The sequence below is a fragment of the Danio rerio genome, chromosome 25, assembly GCF_049306965.1.
Source record: "Danio rerio strain Tuebingen ecotype United States chromosome 25, GRCz12tu, whole genome shotgun sequence".
NCBI classification, from domain to species: Eukaryota; Metazoa; Chordata; class Actinopteri; order Cypriniformes; family Danionidae; genus Danio; species Danio rerio.
Window position 1 is genome coordinate 26,577,963 of NC_133200.1, and position 26,133 is coordinate 26,604,095.

Here is a 26,133-nt window from a genome sequence, read left to right on the forward strand (position 1 = left end):
GTCTCAGGTTTCCCTTTTTTCAAAAGTACACAGATATTTGCATCATACAATGAATCTGGAAGTGTATTCTTCCTAATTGAGTCTTGCAGCATTCTCAGCATATAGGGGGCTAGTTTCTTGCTAAAGGTTTTAAAAAACTCACACCCAAAGCCATCTGGGCCTGGGGCTTTCCCTGAGGGAAAGGCATGAATGGCTTTTAATATATCTTCGATTAATATTTCGGATTCCAGTTCTAGTTTAGAGACCTCACTGAGCTTTGGCATGTCCAATTTTGAGAAAAAGTTGTCATAATTTGGGTCATTGTGATTAGCTTTAGAAGTGTATAAATCTGAATAAAATTCCCTAAAACAACCATTTATTTCATCAGGATTTGTTATTAAATCACCTGTTTTTGTTTTTACCATATGAATTACTTTGTTGGCTTGTTCTCCTCTTAGTTGTCTTGCAAGTAGTTTTCCAGGTTTGTCTCCCAGCTCGAAGTGTTTCTGTTTAAGTTTACGAAGTAGGTTACTTATCTGTCTTTTTAGGATAGAATTATACTCATATTTTAATTTTAAAATTTTATTATAATCAGAATTGGACAGTGACTTTTTGTATGCTTGTTCATAGTTTGGGAGTATATTTTCAATTTCTTGCAGTCGGCTATTCAAAGCACGCTTTTTAGATGATTCGTAAGAAATAATGTGTCCACGCATTACAGCTTTTAAAGTATCCCATTAGACTTCTGAGTCTGAGACTTCACCATTATCATTAGTTGAGAAATACTCATCCATTTTATCATTTAAGTATGACAAAAAAGTTGGATCTTGGATTAACATAGGGTTGAAATGCCAGCAATAATTACGCTTTGGCAGAGTATTTTTAAGTTGGAGCGTGACAGGGCTATGGTCAGATATTATTATGTTATTATATTTGGTTTTGCCAATGTTAGAAATCAGTTCAGATGCTACAAGAAAGTAATCGATTCGAGAATATGATTTATGCACATGTGAGTAAAACGAGTAGTCTCTATCCGTTGGATGTTGAAGCCTCCAGATTTAAACTAGATTTCTAGATTTAATTAGGTTATGAAGCATTTGCACTGAAGTAATCGTGGGTGGTGGTTTTGTAGAAAGTCTATCCATATGGGTCTAAGTAGCAATTAAAATCGGCACCTATTATAAGGTTAGTGGTATTTGTGTCTGAAATTATGCTAAATATTTTCCGAAAAAAATTTGGGTCATCAAAATTGGGACCGTAGATGTTGAGTAAAGCTATGGGGAGCGAGTTGATATGACCGATCACCATTATAAACCTTCCCTGAGGATCAGCAACCATTGATGAGAGGCGAAATACCACAGTTTTGCGAAAGAGAATAGCTACACCTCTAGCTTTAGCATTAAACGGGGCCTGATATACCTGAGATATCCAGTTAGCTCTGAGTCTACATTGGTTGGCAGCATTAAGATGGGTTTCTTGCAGAAACATTATATCGGCCTCAAGTGATTTCAGATGTGCAAAAACCCTGCTCCTTTTAATTACATGACCGAGCCCTCTCACATTCCAAGAGACTATATTCATGGTTTGATTATTAGTAGTCATCTACCCTTTAAACAGTAGAAAATGAAACACTGAGGTGAGACGACCCCTCTCCCTCTACGAAGAAAAAAAAAAAAAAAACACAAACATACCGAAACCCTGAACAAGTGGAACTTTTCATGACTTAAAGTCCAACAACCCTCCCCCGTAACAGGCTTCCCTAACATGAAGCACTACATCCTTTCTTGGACTGGAGAACACCATTCGCATGGAGGTGACGATATATCCCAGCTCCGGTGGTTCCGTTCCGCTCCATTACCACGTTTCTGGTAATAATGAGGCCGTCCCCATTAATGTATAATGTACGTCATCTTAGTTAAACCGAAACAAGACTTACTCTGCAGCATTAAAAAGTACCTTGATTGTGATATCAGCGTTGTGTATGATCCTCTATCTTAGCCTGGATGTCACATATTTAGCCGCCTCTGCAGGGTCTGAGAAGGTCACGAGCTGTTAGTTGTGCTGAAAGCTGAGGCGCGCAGAAAAACGGAGACTGTGTGACACTTTTAACTCTCTGAGCTCTCCCATCACATCACCAAATGATCTCCGTAGCTCCATCACTTCTGCGGTATAATCCGGAAATATGAATATCTTGTGACCGTTGTACGCTAGAGTGCGATCGCGCGACGGAGCCAGAGGATCAGTTCTTTTTCTTGATAGAAATGGACACGGGTGATGATGATGCGGGGCCTTTCTCCCTCCGACGGTCTTGGTTTGAGCGCGCCATTTGTTAGCAAACTCTTTGAACATGTGATTGCTGCACTTGGTACTGAGCATCGATTGACAATGGTGTACCACCCGCAAACTAATGCTACGGAGAGAGTAAACCGCACATTAAAGATAGCCATACGCGCATATGTGGGGGACAAGCACACTTCATGGGATAAATATCTTCCTCAAATCTGTTTCGCTCTTCGTACTGCACCTTATGAGAGTACTGGGCACTCTCCAGCAATGTTGTTATATGGTCGTGAGCTGGAGACACCACTTGACTTAATAACACAACCAAGTGCTGCTGGAATAGACGATCCTGACATACTGTATCCTGAGAGTTTGAGAGCATCCTTGCAGGTTGCTCATGATCATGCGAGGGCCTCACTAGATGCAAGTCATAGGAAAAGGAAACATCATTATGATCAGAAGCGTCGCACAGCCTCCTATGTTGTGGGTGACTTGGTCAGGGTTAAGACCCACCCGAAATCCGATGCTGACGCAAGGTTTACAGCTAAGCTGGCTCCAGTGTATGCTGGACCATTTGTCGTATCACAGAAACTGTCAAGTGTCAATTACAGACTTTCAAATGTAAACACTGGGGGAGATGCTGGGGTGTTCCATGTGGTTAATCTACAACCATTTCATGTATGGGACACGGTCATGTCTAAATCAAGTTCCTTTGCCAATACAGAGACACAGCGTCCCCTAGATGTAGACATTGTTCTCCAGACAGAAGAAGACAGTTTGACTGATGTTGACCAAGTACTTGATAATGACTACTCTGACACTTTTTCAGTTGACCATTTAAAAGGTGGTGTACCAGAGCCTTTAACTGAACATTCACTTGCTGTTGCATCAGACAGTGTTGACATTGAAGTTGACTCTAATTTGTGTGACATGTCACCTGTCTTGAGTAATATTGGACCCCTACCCATTGCTTCAAGCCAGGGTCTAGATCGTTATGCACTGAGACAACGACGAGTCCCTAGAATTACATCTGACTGGAGTGTGAACAGGTGGACCAATCCTTGCCATACACGTAGACTTGACTTGAATTAACGATGAATAACTAGGTTTCAGTGTTAAGTGTTGTATCTGTTCCAATTAAAATGTTTTGGTTCAAATTGCGCTGTCCACTTACATATTTTTGTCTCGTGTTATTTACAGATTAATGTGCTTCGTACTAACATGCATGTTTGTACTACTTGTGCATTGTAGGCTGCTTTGCCCTTTTTAGCTTCTCAACTCAGACATGTATGAAGAGTTGTCAAGGCGTTAAGTTTCTCTTGCTGTGTGCGGCTAAGGGCAGCCTTTTTTTGTCAGGGGGAAATCTGTAACAAGTGAAAATGGGATAAGGTTCCTTTAAGAGGGAGAATCGCCATTAGGTGTGTGTGTTGACAGTCCGCAGACGCATGTAACACCAGAGGCATAACACGAGAACCGCATGTGTGCGGCTCCGATGTTTATCTTTCTTTTTGTCTTTCTGATGCTCGAATGAAGTTATTTTTCTGTAAGATACAGTGACGCTGTTGAAAAGGAATTAAACCCCCTGCTGTGGACTGCGGCCTGTGTGAGTTTTAAGTTGTTTTTCCTGCAACAACATGAGTTGGATGAGCTATCCTGTATTTATTAGCTAACTCAACGCGTTACAAATTGTTTGGGCTTCATTATTGTTTATGCTTATGTTAATGTATAATTATTAACGTACGTTTTAAGTAATGCTTTGTTCTTTAATGTAATAATTTATCTAATCTGTTCTGAAACTGGTACCTTACAGTATTTTAACTATTTTATAAATATCTAAAAATAAACAAATAGTTATTATTTTCTCTTATTGCTTTCCAGAAGTTTTTGAAGTTTCCATTTGACCTTTAGGACACGTTAAAACAACATAATGCAGCCTAACAGCATCAGATCAGTGAAGGCATGACATTTGAAAGCATGGCTCAGTACAAGATGTAAGTTTTTCTCATTATCTATATACCATGGTTTTAATGGCTTACATACTATTTTAAATTTGTAGGTTTTTACTTACAAACAACAATAAATGTACACATATATGTTTAAAATTATTTTCTAGGTTTTCATCGAAAGATGAGAGATCAACTGAAGAATGCTATGGACCTGACTCTAAGGTACTCTTTCTAAATTTTCTCTGCTTGATTAATATTATTAAATTCTAGCTTTGTATGGATTCCATCATATTTGTTTGTATGCCACATCTTATTTTCCAGGAATTGATTTTACTGCAGCACTTATCATGTTGCCAGCCTTGTTCAGTGAAGAACTTCAACATTTTGTTGTGCTCAGGTGCGCAAGTTTTTTTTTCTGTTTAGTATATGCTGTGATAAATGCATTTTATAATTTTTGATATTCTTTATATTATGATAGCAAAGTGGGTAGTGCTGTCACCATACAGCAAGAAGGTTGCTGGTTCGAGCCTCGGCTGGGTCAGTTAGCATTTCTGTGAGGAATTTGCATGTTCTTCCCGTGTTCGTGTGGGTTCCCTCCAAGTGCTCCGCTTTGCTCACAAGTCCAAAGACATGTGTTATAGGGAAATTGGGTAAGCTAATTTATCGGTCGTGTATAAATGTGTGTGTGAATGAGTGTATGGATGTTTGTATTACTGGGTTGCAGCTGGAAGGTTATCTGCTGCGCAAAATGCTTGATAAGTTGGCGGTTCATTTCACTGTATTTCACCCATTAATAAAGGGACTAAGCCAAAAAAATTTATGAGTGAATGAATTTTATATTAGTCCTTTTATCTGTTATACTTTTTTTAAATCAGTAAATATTAATTGTTTCACATTCTATGCATGTTGATTTTCTCAAGGTTTGAATAAACTGTGGACCGTAACAAGCCTCGACCAACTCCAGTTACCAGAGTGATCAGCCTTGTTTTTTGTTTCTCTAAATGCTCTTGGGTAATAATCACAATCATCAAGTTAATCCAGCACACTGCTCTCATTCATGCATAAAGCAAATTTTTAAATAAATTGTGGTCCTAATGACTATCAAAGAACTTTTTTCCAGTTATGAGTGCCTTACATGTCATGTTTACCAAAAGCATAAACATATTGTTACAACTCCACTTGAGGAAGCTGAGGAGGAATCTACTGATGTTGAGGAAGAGGCTACTGATGTTTTTGGTTTTCTGCACTGTTGAAGCAATTTACAGAGAAATTTTGCCTTCGTTTTAAAATACAGGGAAATGTTGATGACAAATTATTTATTATTACTGAGGATTCTGGCTAAAGACAAATACATTGGACTTTATAAAGTGCAGTACTTGATGTAGCCTGTGAAATGTGTTTATAAATCTTAAATAGTATTCTTGTGGTCTTTGTATTACGTGTAGATGATTTACTGTACAGTGAGTGAACAATTTTTATTTGTTATCTGAATTGTTCTTTCTACTGTTTTACATGTCTGGTTTATACTTGCTGTGTAATTTTATTACTTGACACATTCAGTTGTGACTTGTAATGAAATATTTCTACATTTCTAAATTAAAATGGACATCTGCGAACCAAAATATTTTATTTATTTGAGCATGCAGTCACCAAAGGATTAAAATGCCTGGGTCAGTACCCTGAAAATGCTATATAATTAAGGTATATAAGGTAATAAGGAATATTTTCGTACCTTCAGTGTCTAAAATTTTGTTCCTTGGGGGTACAAAATTGTCCCTTAAAATGGTACGAATGTAGAAGGTACAATTTTGTACCGCTAAACAAAGGTACAAAATTGTACCCTTTAGGTGACGGGCCATTTGTACCGTAAAAGGTACAATTTTGTACCTTTTTTTCTGAGAGTGCTTGTTTCCTGTACTTGAAGGGTAAATACCACATTTGAGGGTTGTAAATTAAAGTGAAGCATTGTTCCTCCCTTGTTACCCCCTTGTTCCTTGTACTTAAAGGGTAAATACCGCATTTGAGGGTTGTAAATTAAAGTGAAGCATTGTTCCTCCCTTGTTCCCAGTAGTTAAAGGGTAAATACAACATTTGTTCCCCCCTTGTTCCCTGTAGTTTACAATGTAAAATCTTGAAGGCAGTAAAATAAATATGCAAACACACAATATATTTCTTCTTTACTTTGTAACCTTTATTTTAATAAATAAGCATTTTAAAACACTTCTTTATCAAACATTGTCTTGTCTATCATTGCCTATAATTATTCATTTTCTCTTCAGCTTTGTCCTTTTGTTAATCTGGGGTCGCCACAGTGGAATGAACCACCAACTTATCCAGCATAAGTTTTACGCAGTGGATACCCTTCCAGCTGCAACCCATCTCTGGGAAACATCCATACACTCCCATTCACACGCATACACTACGGACAATTTAGTCTACCCAATTCACCTGTACTGCATGTCTTTGGACTCTGAGGGAAACCGGAGCACCCGGAGGAAATCCACACGAACGCAGGGAGAACGCCACGCAGAAACGCCAACTGACCCAGCCGAGGCTCAAACCAGCAACCTTCTTGCTGTGAGGCCACAGCACTACCTACTGTGCCACTGTGTTGCCACCCAGTTGCAACCCATCACTGGGAAACATCCATACACACTCATTCACACACATACACTACGGACAATTTTAGCTTACCCAATGTCACCACATATTTTTGGACTTGTGGGAGCACTCGGAGGAAACCCACGCTAACATGGCCATCTTTCGGATGAGACGTTAAACCGAGGTCCTGACTCTCTGAGGTCAATAAAAATCCCATGGCACTTCTCGTGAAAGAGCAGGGGTGTAACCCCGGTGTCCTGGCCAAAGTCCCTCTATCGGCCCTAACGATTATGGCCTCCCAATCATCCCCTTACACTGAATTGGCTCTATCACTGTCTCTCTACTCCACCAATAGCCGGTGTGTGGTGAGCGCACTGGCGCCGTTGTCCTGTGGCTGCCGTCGCATCATCCAAGTGGATGCTGCACACTGTTGGTGGTGTGGAGAGACCCCACTCATGATTGTGAAGCGCTTTGGGTGTATGACCATACACAATAAATGCGCTATATAAATATACATTACATTACATTACATGGGGAGAACATGCAAACTCCACACAGAAATGCCAACTGACCCAGCCTAGGCTCGAACCAGCGACCTTCTTGCTGTGAGGCGATTGTGCTACCCACTGCGCCTACCTATATTCAAACAGCAAAATAACATTATTTCCTTCCCCCTTTTTTCTGGCATCTCTTGCTTGGCTTCCTCTTCTGCTCTTCTCAGCTTCCACTGAGGACTCTGATGGTGAGTGGCTGATGAAATCCCATGGGTCTTGCTGCTCTGCATTTATATAAAATATATGAATAGACATAAAGGCTTTTAGTAAGCTATAGACATGTTTATTTTGCTGTTTAATGTGTGTGTGTGGTGGTTGTCCAACAATTTCACACTCTAAATATTTACATATACCATATAGACACTATACATTACTATCAAACAAAAGTACTATCATCAGATCATACGGGAGATTGTGATCATTTATAGTGATAATAATTAAAGCGCTGGGGGAAAAGGCTTAAACAGTAGGCTACTGTGCTAAAGTCTTAGGCTAACGTTACTAGTAATGGAGGGGGGGGGGGGTCGTTTATTGATATTTTCTGTGTGATTCAAACCCCCTCTGATCTGAATTTAAATCTATCTCATCTGTATCTGCACATCTAAATCCTTTCATATTCATGTCTTGTAAGAATGACAAGTTGGAACAAGTGTCTTCTTTATGTAACCAGCTCTATAATATGTGTAAGTATGTCAGTATTATAATCTGTATATTAAGAAAGAATTTGTTTGTATTTATTCACAAACATTTCTCTTGAAACATTAATAATGTAAACCGTTTGATATTGATTGTTTTCTGTATTTTGGTGAAAATATATTTTTGTACTAATCTGTACTAATAGCTTGAGACAATGAGTGTTTTTTCCAAAGTTAATTGATGGGTTAAGTTGGCCAATAAGATAAGAGCATGAGAAATAGAGAGGAGAACACAACACAGGTGCTCTGGCCTGTTTTTCTCACGGGAAAAGTAACTAAAAACAGAATATAACACGTTCATCATTGCTTAGCGAGACTAGCTGGATTGCTATGTTCTCTGTTTGTATTGTGGACCAAGCTTCATGTTATAACGTTACAGAAGTCGGACGTCTACATTAGGCTACATTTGCATGGACCGGGAAACGGCTGGTGATTGAGCGCCGTTCTACTCCAACGCATTTACAGGTGACTTTACTTTTCTTAGGTCGGATATTTCGATTATCTTCAGCTGCTGATATGGGCGTAAATCTGATTTAACAGTAGGGGGGGACAATAAATATAAAATTTCTTATGAGCATTTTTTCGAAGGAGACACAAATAATACAGCCGAATTGTACTAATAAAGATATGCCCCCGCAGTTAAAAATAGTTTCATCATTATTATTATAACATGGAGACTAAGTCATTATGATTATTTTTTAAATGTTTTTATTAGGTTCAAAGATAAAGCAAATTTTTTTATCAAAACTATTTATTGCATTGTTTGTTGTGTTGTTTACTTTTAACAGACTAACTCCTGAAGCAGAATAAATGCAGGAAAATACATTTTCCATACTCATAATTAGTTTACATTACACTTGTTAAATTGACCGATCATATTGTAAATAGGTGAGCCTGTGAAATTCATCTGCTAAACAGCCACAACTCCAAAAACATTAAAAATAAAATTGTTCACCTCCCATAAGAATTGTCATTATCCCTTCAATAAAGCACAACACCTTTACCTGACACTGTACATCTGACTGACCCTGCTCTGCCTGTTCCTCCATCATTTCTTTCTCATTTGCCTGTGATTGATATTGTGACATAAGTATTTTCCTAAGCACTCATTCTCAAAGCCAAATTGCCTAATATGTGAACTTTTTGTACTTGGCGTTTAGCTGCACTGAAAAATGATCTTATGTCCATTTTCTCTGTCATTTTATCCAAAGCATGACACTGCCAGGCAAGTTTATTTATAAACTTTAAACTTTATAAACAATGTGTTTTACATAAAGAATGTAAAACTATCATAAAAATAATCACAACAATAAAAACAAGGACATTTTTTATTTCAAATTAATTGAGTCACTTAAGAAGAGAATAGAAACTGATTATACAAAAATTCAGTGGGGTTAGACTGGACGTTGCACAGTGCTCATTTAGCAAATACACAGCTAAACAATATGCTAATTGTGGTCATTAATGTTAAGTTAACGTTATGCCAAGTCGTCACAACTCAAAACAATGCATGGGAAACGGCTTTGGCTAATGCTAATGCTAACTAAATAAGTCTTTTTTAACGCTAATACAGCAGATTCGTGGACAATTACGTTGGTAATCAGCATTTTTGCTGCAAAAAAAGTATGAACAAGTCTTTATTAATTAAATTGAAAAGAATCGCTTTATTTAAGTTGGATAAAATCCCCTACTTACTTTCTGAAATTCAACATTTACTCAGCAGTAGTTGCAGCCGCACACCTGACGTGTGCTTGTGTGCGAGTAGGTTCTTCTTCTTCTTCTTCTTTTGTTTTATTGGCGGGCTGGTGTATTGTGCACATGCCGCCACCTACAGTTCTTATTTATATCTATATATACTAATATGCTTACCTAAATTTCTCCATCAGGACTCAGCTGTCAGCTGGCACTGCATGTTCAGCTCCTCCTGCTTCCAGTCTTAGTCCCTCCGGATCCTTAATACATTTTAATTCAAATTATTTATTATAGTCTTTCGCTCAATCCTGTGCTATATAGATATTGTATCAATATCCTATACCCTAAACTATCCCTATTAACGTTTATCCCTAATATATATTCTAAGTTTTTATCTTTCTGTCCATTATTGCTTAAATATTCTGTTAGTTCCCACCTCTCTTGTATATATTTCCTGCATTCAAACATAACATGTTCTACGGTTTCTCTTACTCCACAATGATCACATAAATCATTTTCTGTAACTCCTAGTATTGACATAGTTGATTTTAATCCAGTGTGTCCAAGCCTCAGTCTAGTTAATATAACTTCTTCCTTTCTGTTCCTACCATACACATTTCTTTTTGTCTCTACTATTTTTTTAATTTTATATAGATGTCGTCCCTTCTTATCTCTATCCCAGATTCCTTGCCATTCTTTCTTAATATTTTCTTTAATAATAGATTTAATTTCACATTTTCCTAAGGGAACCGTAATATCTAATATATTACTTTTTAATGCTTCCTTTGCCAGTTTATCAGCCATTTCATTTCCATATATTCCTTTATGCGCAGGTATCCAGCAAAACCCTACTGTCCCCTACTGTCCCTCCTTTCTTTTGTATACGGTTTAAAATTGTGAATATTTCATAAATTAAATCTTCTCTGGTTGATCTATAAGTAATTAAAGATGACTATGCTGATGCTGAGTCAGAACACATAACTACCTTCTCAGGGCATATTTCTTCCACCCATGTTAGTTCTATTATTATTGCAGTTGTTTCTATAGAATAAATTGATAACTTATCTGTTAATCTTTTTGAAATTCCTCTTTTTAATTTTGGAATGTATACACCTATGCCTGAAACTCCTGTGACTGGGTCTTTTGATCCATCAGTGTATATTTGTAAACTTTCATAGAACTTCTCTTGTACATGATTTTTAATTTTTGGAATTATCCCACCCATCTCTTCCCAGTCCCTCAACTTTTCAATTATTTCCAGATCAACTTTAACCTCAGGAAATATCCATGTTGGAATCTCTCCCCTTTTAGAAGACATACTACACTCTATATCTGCTACTTGATACTTTTCTGCCAATTGATTTGCGTTCCATCCCAACCCTCTTCCTTTTTTATTTACATACTCCCAACAACTTTCTAATATTTCCTTAGCAATATGAGCTCCCTCATAACTTTTAATATACTTCCAATATACCATGGATAGCTTTATTCTACGTAATTTTAATGGCATTTCATTTGCTTCCACCAATAATGCATTAATCGAAGTTGTTCTTACTGCACCTAAACAAATCCTAAGAGTTCTATACTGTAGTTTATCTAATCTACTTAATAAAGCTGCTGAAGCTGCTCCATAAATCATACATCCATAATCTAATATAGATCTAATTATGGCTTAATATATTGTCATTAATCCCATTCTTTCTGCTCCCCATTCTTTTCCAGCTATTGCTCTCATTACGTTTAAAGCCTTCCTACATTTATTTTTAATTTCATCTATATGTTTTTTCCAGTTATATCTTCTATCAAACCACATACCTAGATATTTAAATGATTCCACTCGTTCTAGTACATTATTATATAATGTTAGTTCTTGATTTTCCAGCATTTTCCTCTTATTAGTAAATATCATCCAACATGACTTACTTGTTGACATTTTAAAACTCCATTCCATAGTCCATTGTTCCACCTTTTTAATAGCTGTCTGTATACATGAAACTACATTCGTGATATTACTGAATCGTTCAAAATCGTTCAACAGAACCGAAGGACAATTTGATTAGAAGACTTTTGATTTTATAGTTCCTATATTTGTGTTGAATCCCTGTTTTGCACACCAGTTGTCCAGGGAAAAGTGTGCTAATTGTAAAGTAAAACAAGTAAGTGTTATTTTATTGCGAGGTTTAAAGCTATAGATCTTTTAGACATAAAAGAGAAGACTATTTAATTTGGGTAATGGTTTTAATAATTTTCACACTACTGTTTCTTTTCTAAATCATTTTTGTTTGTTTTGCATAAAAAAATTGAATTTTTCTTCTAATATTATTTATTTAAATCCCATAATTAATAAATACTGTTAATAAATACTTCATGTTAATCTAAGACAGATTTGCTGAAATTTGTGTATGCTTATCAGTATAAAGGTTACATTTTGGAGGCACCACTGTATTCTATTTGAGATTTTTTTGTGTTACTGCATCAATAACAACCATACTTGAAAATTCTGTATATTTCTCCATCAATGAACTGAGATAGCAGGTTCCTGGGCGTTATTAAACTTCTAGAGGTGTCAAAAAAAGGTTACATTTTGGAGGCACCGCTGGGATAATTTTTCTTGTATGGTTGTCTAAATTAAGTTTTTTGTTGTTGTTGTTGTTTGTTCCAGTGTTAGTGAGAAGCAGATCATGGATCTTTGGCAAGTAGGGAGTGAAGTCACCAGGTCAAAGTTAATCCTGCTAACTGTGCTATACTTAGTGGTGTTCCTTTAGATGTTAAAGATGAGATTATTCACTTGGATGAACTTGATTGCGGAGAAGGCGGGGAGACACTACAGGAATGAATTTTTTTCTGTTGATTGAAACTAGCATGGAGGTTGATCCAACTATTATAGGAGGGGAAGTCTGTAAATGAAGTAACGTCAGTATTGGAACCAGAACAGTCTTCGCATGTTGATGTAAACCTGAACTTAGTAAATGAAATTGACCGGCTTGTTGATAAGTGTACCCAAGGATCAGGTGATGCGCTTACTTACAGAAAACTGAGAGAGCTTTCAGGTGTGCATGCAACCTGTTCCACCTGGGGAAGAGGATTACGAATCCTGGATGGAACAGGCAGCTCAGATGATTTGGGAGTGGCAATGTTTCTGAGATTGTTAAGAAACAGCGCATTGTGGAAAGTTTAAGAGGGCCTGCTGGTGACATAGTCAGGTTTTTAAAAGTGAGCAGTCCAACTTCCACTGCTGCTGACTATCTTAAGGCCCTGGAGACAGCTTATGCCAGTACTGAGAGTCAGACTTGATAGTGAAATTTGGTAGCACTTATCAAGAGCCAGATGAGAGACTTTCTGCTTTTCTGTACCGACTTGATAAGATTCTCCACCATATTTTCCTGAAAGATTGTGTAAAAGTGCAATACTTGAACAAAAAGCAGATAAAGCAGATTATTAAAGGAGCTCTAACTACTGGCATGGTAGTGATGAAATTACGAGTGATTTATAAATTGCGTGACCCGCCAACTTTTTTCAGACCTTCTTAAAGAGGTGAGGGAGGAAGAAAACTGAAGCCGAAAACTGAAAACCAAAGTTGAGGTGTCCACCACCCCTGCTGTGCCCAAAGTAAATGTTCCAGAGAAGGAGGTAGATGGTTTGAAACGTGACATTTAAGAGTTGTCAGCTCAAGTGAGAAAACTGATGAAAGTTGTTTGATTAACTTCAACCCTAGACTCCTCTTCACAGAAAAATGTTCCTGTGATCAGTGCTGAGGCTAAGGTCAGAGATGTTGATCCACACAAAGATGTTGCTGTGCCGGTCAAACCAGGTATTTTCTGCCATAAGTGTGGTGAAGATGGACATACCAAAAGAGAATGTAAAGGAGAAGAGAACCTAAGGAAGGTTAATCAGAAGCTTATTAAACAAAGTCGGATGTCGGGAAACTCCAAGGAAAATCTGTGAAGGAACGACACCGGACTCCTGTGAAAATATGTTCAGATTCTTTTCTTTCTGGACCTTTCTGGATCCTTATGATCTTCCTTCTGGATTAGTTGGTCCAACTGATGAGGTTCCTGTGCAAATATAAGGAGTCTATGTTAAACCGTTATTAGATAGTGGTTCACAGGTTACAATCTTGTACAGAAATTTCTACTATACTCACTTGAAGCACCTACTACTGAAGCCAACGCAGAATCTGGAAATTTGAGGTTTGAGTTCTCATAAGTATCCTTATGATGGTTACTTACCCATTCGCCTTGAATTTACAGAAGCTGTGGCTGGAGTACCTCAAACAATTGACATGCTTGCTCTAGTTTGCCCTGATCCCAAGCTTGAGCAGCATATTGCTATACCAGTTGGGATGTTTTAAATGAACCAGGAGTAGTGTGTTTCATCCAGAATAAACCAATTACCTTGTAGGCTGGAGAAGTTTGCCAAATTCATGGGAAGCCAAAGTTAAGTGTGTAAGAAAATTGTACTGATATATCAAGCAATTGCTCCTAAAGAATTGTTTGTGAGGCCTGAATTACATCCTGCTTCAATTGTTACAGATAGGATGATTACTGTGACTTTAAAGAACATGTCCATAAGGAGGTCATTTTAAAGTGTGGTACTCCTATTGCACACATCTTTCCGGTAGATGTGGTTGACCCCCTAAACTGATGTGTCAGTATCGAATATGTCCTTAGATTCTTATGATTTTGGTAACTCTCCCCTACCTGAGGAAGCAGAAAAAACATTTGATTGAGAAGCTTTTGGAGAAGCACAATGTTTTTTCTGCTCACAAATGGGACGTGGGGTGTTCCAAGAGTACTGTTCATAAAATCAGATTGTCGAGTTCCACTCCTTTTCGTGAAAGATCACCTCGATTAGCTTCTAAAGATTTGGAAGATGCGCGAAAGCATTTGATTGAACTTCAAAAGTGTGGCATCATCACAGAATCCAAGAGCCCGTACACATCACCAATTGTAGTAGTACGCAAAAAAACTGGAAGTGTGAGGATGTGTGTGGACTATCCGACTTTGAATCAGAGAACAGTACCTGATCAGTATACCATTCCGAGAATTGAGGATGCTTTGCATTGTTTATCCGGTAGCAAATGGTTTTCTGTGCTTGACCTGAGAAGCAGTTATTACCAGATTCCCATGAACAAAGCTGACCAGGAGAAAACTGCATTCATTTGTCTGTTAGGGTTTTTTGAATTTGAAAGAATACCTCAAGGGATTTCTGGAGCACCTGCTACTTTTCAGCAGGTCATGGAATGAACAGTGGGTGATATGAATTTCCTTGAAGTGTTGGTTGACCATGATGATTTAATAATTTTTGGCAAAACAATAGAATCGTTTTAGACAGGTTAAGAGAGGAAAGTTTAAAACTGTCCCTAGATAAATGTCAGTTCTGTCGAACTTCCATTACTTATGTCGGTCATGTAGTGTCTCAGGAAGGAATTGCTACAGATTCATCAAAAGTGGAAACTGTGACCACCTGGCCAAGGCCTAAAACTTTGACTGAATTAGGATCTTAGGCTTCTGCGGGTATTACCGACACTTTGTAAAAGTTTATTCGAAATTATGTCGTCCATTAAACCAACTGCTTAAAGGGTACCCACCAAATTCAAGTCCGAAAGACAAGATGGCAATAAAAACTGCTGTGGATTATTTTAAGCCAACTGATCCATTTGGAGGGAGTTGGGATGAAAAGTGTGAGAAAGTCTTTGAAGAGTTAAAATCTTGTCTTTAAAAAAAGCTCCTGTTTTGGTTTTTGCTGATCCACAATTGCCTTATGTACTTCACATAGATGCAAGCCGAGACGGGTTAGGTGGCGTTTTGTATCAACAACACTAGGGATGCATCGATATGGATTTTTTTGGCCGATACGATAACCGATAATTCTTCAGACTTAAGGGCCGATAGCCTATATATATAGGCCGATATTTATAAATATTTCACGATTTGATATTTTTATACAGCAAACTTCATAAAAGATTGAACTGCTCTCATAAACTGAATAGTCTATACTTAAAGCAAAGTGATTATAGACCTATATGTACGATTTCACAAATCAGCAAGCAAAAAATTCATTATTTCATTTTATTCATAGCAAATTTACATGCAACTTGACTGTTGCATAAAATGAATAGGTTAAAATACAAAATGGGATTTATTCAACAAGTAAGTTAAATAAATTTTAAATAAGATGAAAATGAAAGAGCTAAGGACTGAAACCAGCTCAAATGTTCTTGAATAAAATGTATTACAGTGATTTACATATGTGTCACAAATATGTCATGTCCGAAAAAGCCTTTTTTAGAGGTGTTTTGAGCCACCCTACAAGGGAAAAACTAGATACAGAATGTATTATTTTTTAAAATGCTACATAAATTCATCATATTTAGCGTTTTAGATTCTTTTAAACACATGTAGTGCAGTGCTTGTCAATCAGACAATTCTTCTGTGTTTGTTCTTGCCGTCAATCACGGGGAAAATGATCGATGGAAAAGTTTATGATAAACCGCTGCGAGGGCGCCGCTTTGCCCTCATTGGGAAGTAGGTCTGTATTATTACACAATTTATCAGCTTAAAGATATCGGCCTAATTTAGACATTGGATCGATAACGATAATCTTAAAAATAACATTTATCGGCCAATAACGATATGGCCATCGATATATTGTGCATCCCTAAACTACACACAGAGGGACTATGCCCTGTTGCTTTTATTAGCCGCAGTCTTTCACCATCAGAAGGGAATTACCCAGCTCATGAACTGGAATTCCTTGCTCTTAAATGGGCTGTTGTTGATAAGTTGCATCTTTAGGTGTTCATTTTGAAGTGAGAACTGACAACAATCCTTTTACCTTTATCTTAACATTTGCAAAATTGGATGCTACAGGCCACAGATGGTTGTCTGCTTTATCAACATATACATTCAGTCTGAAGTACAGGCCTGGAGGGAATAACATGGATGCTGATTCTTTGTCCAGACATTGCCATTCTAGTGCAGCACATGATGATGAGTGGGTGGAGATTTTAGCTCCTGGGGTTCGGGCTTTGTGTCAGTCTGTCATGACATGTTAGAGTCAGGGAAGTCAAGTTGAAAGGAGGGTCCATACTTCAAAGTCTTCAGATGACAATGTGTAAGGTGCTTTGAGTTAAGTTGTTTCTTTTTCTCAACATGAGCCGAGGAATTTGGACTCTGACGAGTTAAGGGGAGGCTCAAAGACTCAATCCGCATTTGAGAAAAGTGAGGTTAGCGGTTAGGCAGACGCAACTACCCAGTAGTGTAGATTTGGACAATTCTGAGCTGATAGTTTGGAAAAAGGAATGGGGAAATCTAGTGGTGGAAAAGGGGGTGTTGTATAGAGTGATTTCTTTGTCAGACAATAGAGTGAAACGATAACTTGTAATCCCTACTTCTGTTCATAAGTCAGTGTTGTCATCTCTTCACGATGAGAGTGGACATTTTGAGTTCAACAAGACCTATGCGCTCATTAGAGAAAGATTTTTCTGGCCAGGTATGAAGGCTGAGGTGGAAAAATACTGCAAGACTTGTGAACATTGTATAGTACGAAAGACCTTGCCGAAAAAGATTGCTCTTATGTCACACATAATGTCTTATGTCTTATCTTTTAGACTTGATATGTATTGACTTTTTGACAATTAAGCCTGACAGTCGCAATGTATGTAATATACTTGTGGTTACTGACCATTTTACCCGCTACACGCAAGAATACACCACTAAAGACCAAAAACCTTTGACTGTGGCTAAAACTTTAAGTGAGAAATTCTTTGTTCATTATGGTTTACCTAACAGAATTCATTCGGATCAAGGTAGAGATTTCGAAAGCAAATTGATAAAAGAAATGTTGAATGTGTTATATAGAACAAGCATAAAGAAATCTATACATCCCCATTCCATCCTCAGGGGGATCCTGAAACCAGAACGATTTAATTAAACTCTGTTGAATATGTTAGGTACCTTAAATCCAAGTCAGAAGTCTAAATGGAGTCAGTATATTCCACAGCTTGTGCATTGATACAATTCCACTAATAACGAATCGACTGGATATTTCCCATGTTTTCTTATGTTTGGAAGAGAGCCCAAATTGCCTGTGGATGTCTGTTTTGGGATGCCAAACAACAAAGGCTTGAATGTATCTCATTTCAAATATGTTGAAAATATGAGCAAAGGTATGACTGCTGCTTACGAGTTAGCAGCTGCCTCTGCTGACAAAGTGAACCAAAGAAACAAACGGCGATGCGATAAAAAGTTTTATCCTTGCGAATTAAAACCTGGTAATAGGGTTTTAATCTGAAACCTTGGTTTGAAAGGAAAACAGAAACTTGCTGACCGATGGAGTTCTGTCACCTATGTAGTAGGGAAACAGTTTCAGAAACTACCCGTGTATCAGTTGGTTCCTGGAAGTAGTGAGGGTCAAAGTAAGTCTTGCACTGTAACCATATTCTGCCCCTGAGGTTTCAAGTTAGGAAAAATCTGGGTAATGACGAACATCAAAAGAAAAATCCCAAAGATTCAAGTAAATGTTAGAGAGAGAAAAACAAGAAAGCACATGTAACTGAACCTCCTCTTAGTGTATCACAAGATAACTTTTAACTGATTCAGAGTCGGAATATTGTTATGGGCCGTATTTAATTGATGATTCTATACTTAATAAGATAAGTAAGTCTGAGGTTCAGAATTCTACTGTCGTGAAGGAAATTTTACCTGAACCAGTTGATGATAAGGGAATTACCTTTGGTGATGGTGATATCCATGCACTTGTTGATCAGGAAGTTGTAAGAACTGTACCTGTGGAAAGGAATGATCTACACTCCTTAGACATCCACATCTGCACTCATCACACCTCCACATCTACACTCATAAGACACAAGATAACTTTTAACTGATTCAGAGTCGGAATATTGTTATGGGCCGTTTTTAATTGATGATTCTATACTTAATAAGATAAGTAAGTCTGAGGTTCAGAATTCTACTGTCGTGAAGGAAATTTTACCTGAACCAGTTGATGATAAGGGAATTACCTTTGGTGATGGTGATATCCATGCACTTGTTGATCAGGAAGTTGTAAGAACTGTACCTGTGGAAAGGAATGATCTACACTCCTTAGACATCCACATCTGCACTCATCACACCTCCACATCTACACTCATAAGACATCCACATCTATATTCATCAGACATCCACATCTACACTCCTCAGACATCCACATCCACACTCATTACACCTCCACATCTACACTCCTTAGACATCCACATCCACATTAGATGACACCAGGGACGTGACGTCCATCGCTGCATCGGAGGGCGGGTTGACATGCTCCGAGGAAGATCCGGACCCCCTGCCACCCTCCGGGTTGGTCAGTATGGTTACGGATCTGGAATTGGACATGTTAGCCGTGTTATCCCAGCCTGCTTCGGCCGTGGGGCTGGAGATGGCTTGTCCCCCAGAACCACAGCCGGACCGCTTAGACGGGTGCTACGTGGTACGTGCTAGCCGTTCCACTCATGGAGATTCGCCCAAACTCCCTTCCAAGGTGTGCAGGTTATCTGAGTCTCTCATGGCCAGAGCCTACACTGCTGCGGGTCAGGCCGCCTCAGCTCTGCACGCTATGGCCACCTATCAACGCTACCAAGCCGAGAAGCTGGCCGAGGTGCAGGAGGGAGGTTCTCCCCTGGGCTTGTTGCATAAGCTCCGCACGACAACCGATTATACTCTAATGATCTCCAAATTGGCTGCTCGTGCCCTGGGGAAGACGATGGCCACATTAGTGGTCCAGAAATGCAACCTTTGGCTGAGCTTGGCTGATATGAGTGACGTTGACAAAGCTTGCTTTCTTGACGCTCCCATATCCCAAGCTGGCCTGTTCGGTGACACCGTTAGAGAGTTCACCCAGGAATTCTTCGCTGTGAAAGAGCAGTCCAAGGCGATGGGTGAAGTCATCGATCAGCGGGCTCGGAAAACTACTCCTCCCGCTGCCCCTTCTGCTGCGGCAGCTCCTCGCCAAAGGCATCAACCCGTGGCTTCAACATCTGCTCCGCTTCCGCTGCCCGCTCCACCGGCCAAACGGCAACGCCGAGCCTCCCGCGGGGTTGCAACGCCACTGCCCCAGGGCCCGTGCTCTTTCCTCGGTGGGGATATGACTCTAAACTCATCGCTGCCGGCCTCCGGGCCAGCGGCAACCAAATTTCCAAAAGAGCAGCTTCCTCTCTCTCCGGATGCGCAAACCCGAGCACTGCCAGTCTGGGACGCTCCGCCTTCCAGCTCGCAGCGCCGGGACCCCTAGCCTCAGGCCCTCAGAGTGCAGCAGAACGAACTCCTTTCTCTCACTCTGGCCTCACCGCGGGATCCAGGGAGACAGGTAAGGAAAACTCTCTTATTTTCAGCTCTTCCTCGGGACACTCTGCTTCCCAGGATGACCACTCCCATCCCGAGCTGCCCCTCCGCTGGCACGTCAGCGATCGCTCCGATGGTGCCATTAGCGCACACTCTGATGGCTTGTTTAGCGTCACTCAGCGCGTTGCGGTGACTTATACGGACTATCTGACTCGGCTATGCGATTCATTCGCTATTCGCCCTCCCAAGTTCACGGGTGTCCTTTTCACGAGGGTGATCCCCGAGAGTGCCCATGTCTTGCGAGAGAAGATTGCTGTCCCCCTGGCAAAGGATGCAATCGAGCAGGTCCCTCCAGCCGAGATGAGGTCCGGGTTTTACAGCCCGTATTTCATAGCCCAAAAAGAGCGGCGGGTTTAGGCCAATCCTAAATCTGCGCAGACTAAACTGTCATTTATACAAAATGCCTTTCAGAATGCTCACGCAGAAACGCTTCATTCAGAGCGTCCGTCCAAAGGATTGGTTTGCAGTCATAGACCTAAAGGACGCATGTTTTCACGTCTCCTTTCTTCCACGCCACCGCCCTTTTCTCCGGTTCGCGTTCGAAGGACGAGCGTGGCATTACAAAGTCCTCCCCTTTGGGCTCTCTTTGTCTCCGCAGGTTTTCACCAAGCTCGCGGAGGGTGCCCTAGCGCTCCTGCGCCTTGCGGGCATCCACATACTTAGCTATCACAACGATTGGCTCTTTCTAGCCTCTTTCCGCGATCAGCCGATTATGCACAGAGACAAAGTGCTTCGGCACCTCGACCAGTTGGGGTTTCAGGTCAACTGAGAGAAGAGCAAACTTTGCCCTGTGCAGAGGATCTCGCACTGGATGCGCGTCAATCTGCTGTGTCTCCGCACCCTCAGGCCCTGGACGGATCTGGTTTTTCTATGGGCCAGAGTGCGCCTAGGGCTAGTATCCAGGCATGTTGTCGTAACGAAAGATGCCTCCAGCACGGGTTGGGGGGCCGTGTACTACGAGCATGCAGACACGGGTTCGTGGTCCGGACCCCGCCTGCATTGGCATATCAACTGCCTGGAGCTGTTGGCAGTGTATCTGGCTCTCTGCCGATTTTTACCGGTGCTGGAGCGGAAACACATGCTGGTCAGGACAGACAGCATGGCGACGGTGGCTTATATCAACCATATAGGTGGTATACACTCTCGCCGCATGTCTGAGCTCGCTCGCCGTCTGCTCTTTTGGAGTCACACGCAGCTGAAATCGCTGCATGCCATCCACATTTCGGGCAAGCTCAACAGTGCAGCCAGTGCGCTCTCACAGTAGCTAGTGCCCCGAGGGGAGTGGAGACTCCACCCCGATTCGGTCCAGCTGAAAAAGGCGTGCTTCGGGGAAGCCCAGATCGATCTGTTTGCTTCCACCGAGAACGCACATGGCCAGCTGTTTTATTCCCTGACCGAGGCCCTCCTCGGCATGGATGCACTTGCTCACAGCTGGCCATTGGGCACGTGCAAATGTGTTTCTATAAATTCTAAATTAAAAAAAAATTTCTCTGAGTGGTGCACTTCTCGCCAAAAAGACCCCCGAACTTGCCAGATTAGCATTGTTTTATCCTTCCTTCAGGATAAGCTGGAACGCAGGCTGTCACCCTCCACTCTGAAGGTCTACGTGGCTGCGATCTCCGCTCATCATGACGCGATAGATGACAACACGCTCGGGAAGCATGATCTAATCGTCCAATTCCTCAGAGGCGTGGGGCGGTTAAATCTGTCCCGCCCCCCTCTCATGCCCTCTTGGGATCTCTCTCTAGTCCTAGCGGGTCTGCAGAGAGATCCGTTCGAGCCACTCGAGTCAGTATCTCTTAAAATTCTGTCATTAAAGACAGCTCTGTTGATCGCATTGGCATCATTCAAGAGAGTTGGGAATCTGGAGGCATTTTCGGTCAGCGAATCGTGCCTTGAATTCGGGCCCGGTTACTCTCACGTTGTCCTGAGACCCCAGCCTGGCTATGTGCCCAAGGTTCCTACCACCCCATTTAGAGATCAGAGGTTTGTGTCAGAAACGCTCGGTGTCACAAACGCTTGCTGCGCCATGCTCCCTAACCTGGAGATGGGTGCGCTATTTTCTACTCTGCTAGTAAGTTTCCCTTCTCAAGCGAACCCTAGAGAGTGCCTCCAAGGCCCCCATCATTGACTCAGCGGAGGAGTCAAATGCATGGCTCAGTGTGCGGTTGGTACGCCCATTTGGTCTACATGCATATTGAGGATCGGTGCCAGCTATATGCATCCCTACATAGTGATGCCATATGCATTATTACCACGGTGTGTTCCCCCTTATCAAGCGTTCTCGTGTCTTCCCTAACAGCTAACCAGCTTATCATATGTAGCACTCCCCCTCATTAGGGCTAGTCCATATGCCTCCTTACCATCACGTCTCCCCTTCTGGGTAGCATAATGACTGCACCTCACCAACGCCCCCGATGAGGGGATAGTCAAGCAAGTGTGACGCACCCATATCATGGGAAGTGCGGTCCTTCAACGTGTCCCTGGACCTAATTTATCCTACTTTAACAGAAGTCTTACGGATTTAGATATATTTTTGGGGAGTCGTGAGCATCTAGATAATTCTAGGAAAATATGACAGTACGTTGGGAAGTGTGCAATCCCGATAGGGAGGACGCTGCGGAGGCCAACCGCTACCGAAGGGGGGAATAGATGGCAGAATTTACATATGGACTAGCCCCAAAAAAGGGGAGTACGCATAGCAAATAAGTGGTTAGCGGAGAGGGAAGACACGGGTCCACCCAGTGGACTTAACCGTGGTGGAATAAGCATATAGGATCGCCTAGTAGGACACGCATAGCAGGCACCTATACCCAAAACGCGGGCTGACCAGCGGGCAGACCTACAACGTAGTGGGCCAGCAGGTGACTCCTCCGCTGAGTCAGTGCTGGGGGCCACGGAGGAATCTGCAGGGCTCACCTGACGGGGAACTTTACTGACAGATAAAAAGGCGCACGTACTGTACCTCCGTGTTAGGGAGAATGGCGCAGCAAGCGTGTTTCAACACCCTACCGAGTTGTTTCCTCAATCACCAAAGGGTTACCTAATACCCTTGAGGAAACCGGCTCCACTCGCAGATTGTAAAACCTTGCAAATGTGTTGGGTGTCGCCCAGCCCGCAACTCTACAGATGTCTGTTAGGATGCGAAGCTCTGAGTGGAGTGCGCACGCACTCTCGGGGGACGCGGCTCACCTCGGCTCTGATAAGCGAGAGAATGGCATCCACAATCCAGTGGGAAAACTTAATTTTGGTAGGGCACTTCCCTGCTGCCAACCGCCATAACAGACGTTGAGCTGCTCAGATGATCTAAACTCTGAGTGCGGCCAGGATAATACGCAAGACGCGAACTGGACAATAAAGAAAGGGCTGGGTCTGCCTCCTCCGAGGGCAGCGCTTGCAGGCTCACTACCTGGTATTAAAACGGAGTGGTAGGAACCTTGGGCACATATCGCGGGTGGGGTCTCAGGACGTGAGAGAAAGCCAGCCCAATTACAGGCACGAGTCACTGACCAAAAAATGCCTCCGGGTCCCCGACCCTCTAATCGATATCAACGCGACCAGCAGAGCTGTCTTCAGGGACAGAAAGATACTGAGTCGAGGATCGAAGGGATCTGATGCGGCTTGTGTAACGATGGCGAGATCCTAAGAGGGCATGAGAAGGGGCGGGGTGTATTAATTCGCCTAGCACCCCTGAGGAACCGGATGATGAGGTTATGCATTCCCACGGTGCTGCCAGCCACCGCGTCATCAGAGCGGAGATGGCAGCCACGTAACCTTGAGTGTGGAGGGCGACAGCCTGCTCTCCAGCTTCTCTCAGCGTAAAGAAAGCACAACGCTGATCTGGCAAATTACAGGGGTCTTCTCAGCGAGAGACGCACCATTCAGTGAATAGACTCCACTTCAGGGCATAGGCGCGCTCGGGGAGGGGGCTCTAGCCCGAGTGACGGTATTAGCCACCGCAATTGGAGGTTACCTAAGTCTTCATCGCGTCTAAGGACCTCCAAAGATCGGCGAGGGTGCCAGATGGTGCCCTGTCCCTGGGAGAGTAGGTTCTCTCTTGAAGGGAACTGCCAGGGGAGGGCCATCACGAGAAGGGAGAGCTCTGACATCCAGGTCCAGTTGAGCCAGAGGGGCGCAACCAGCAACCTGTTCCTCGTCCTCCCTGACCTTGCACAGTAACTGCGCGAGCAGGCTCACTGGGAGAAACGCATATTTGCGCATGCCCCGAGGCCAGCTGTAAGCCAGTGCATCCGTGCCGAGAGCACTTGGTCAGGGAAAGAACAACTGGCAATGAGCGAACTCGGGAAGCAAAAGATTGATCTGGGCTTCCCCGAATCGCGCCCATATCAGATGAACAGACTCGGGGTGGAGTCTCCATTCTCCAGGACCTAAGGCTGCCGTGAGAGCGCACCGGCTGCACGGTTGAGCTTGCCAGAATATGAATGGCGTGCAGCGATTTCAGCGGCGGTTGACTCCAGAGGAGCAGACAGCGGGCGACCTGAGACATGCGGCGAGAGCGCATACCCCCCATACGGCTGATATACGCCGCCGCTGTCGTACTGTCAGTCCTGACCAGCACATGTTGCCGCTCCAGCACCGGAAAAAAACGGTGGAGAGCGAGGAACACTGCCAACAGCTCCAGGCGATATGCCAATGCAACTGGGTACCTTTTCACAGGTACCCAGTTGCGCGAACTGGATCGCATAGCCAAGTCTGATTGAGCCACCGCGAAGAGCTGGACCGCGCTAACCAGGCAGGCAGAGCTTTCGCTAATGGACTCATCGCTACAATCGCTGACGTACCAGCAGTGGGGCAGCGCGGAGTGGGTGTGCTGATCCGGGAAGCGCGTGGGTCCCACAGAAGAGCTGGAGGTGAGAGATTTGCTCTCACTCCGCACCCGAGCTCCGGAGGGGAGGCTCGAGGGGTGGGAGAAAGGAGACCGTCCTCCCAGCGCTCGTGAGTCACTGGCGAAATGCACCGAATCTGCAAGCTAGAAAGCATAGCGTCCCAGACTGGCAGATTTCGGGCTATCACATCCGGGGAAGTGCAAAAGTGCTCTTTCATGATGTTTTCATGGCAGTAAAAACTGCCGTTGGAAATGGTGCCCCGCCCTCCAGCGGGGAAAGAGCAAGTTCCCTTTTCTCCAGACGGCCTGTCCCAGGGACACTTCGCGGTCCGTTGCCGGACTTAGCGGCGTTCTGGGCAGGGGGGCTGCCTGCTTCCGAGGTGCTCGACGCGCTCGCTTTGCCAGAGGCGTGTGCAGGGGCGGTGCAGCTCTCGTAGGCAGGCGCCTTCAGCGAGGAGCAGGTATGAATGGCACGGCGGGCGGAGCAGGCTACGGACCGCCGATAAGACATCACCCATCAACTGCTCTCTCACCGCCTCGAATTCCTGGGTGAATTCACAGACGGTGTCGCCGAACATGGCTTGGGATATGGGGAAGTCAAGAAAGCGGACTTTGTCCACTTTGCGCATATCAGCCAGGGGTGGCGCTCCTGGATCACTAATGTGGACATCGTCCTCCCCAACGCACACGCAGCGGACTCAGTAGTCCGAAGAGCTAAGTCGGCGCCGATACGAAGCTCGTAAGCCTGGGTTGGACCCACCTTCGTGCAGCTCGGCCAGCGCCTGCGCTTGGTAGCACTGGTAGGTGGCTATCGCATGCAAGGCGGAAGCAGCCTGGCCCGCAGCATTGTAAGCTCAAGCTCCAAGGGAGGCAGATAATTTACAGGCTTTGGATGGGAGACGAGGCGGACCCCGCCAAGGAGAGGCGCCGCGCGGATTGACCGCCATCGCACACTCAACCTGAGGAATCGCCACATACCCCCTGGCTGTTCCACCGTCAAGAGTGGTGAGGGTGGAGGGACACGCAGCACGAGCAGAAAAAATGCCCGTGCCCATCATCCGAGGACAGGAAACCACCGCATCCAGAAACGCACAGTCGGAGCGCCGTCCTGAAAAGGACGTGCTGCACGACTGTGTTGCTCTTACT

General features: G+C 42.7%; 1 protein-coding gene across 1 annotated transcript in view; it reads left to right on the forward strand.

Annotated features, from left to right (window-relative positions):
- Nucleotides 1-26,133, forward strand: part of lrrc56 (leucine rich repeat containing 56) — a 132,243-nt gene that overhangs the window by 29,443 nt on the left and 76,667 nt on the right. Inside the window, exons 3-7 of the mRNA XM_009298060.4 lie at nt 4,138-4,250; nt 4,373-4,427; nt 4,527-4,602; nt 7,528-7,548; nt 8,435-8,520. The gene's annotated coding sequence lies outside the window, so the exon portion shown is untranslated. The remainder of the gene's footprint in view (nt 1-4,137; nt 4,251-4,372; nt 4,428-4,526; nt 4,603-7,527; nt 7,549-8,434; nt 8,521-26,133) is intronic.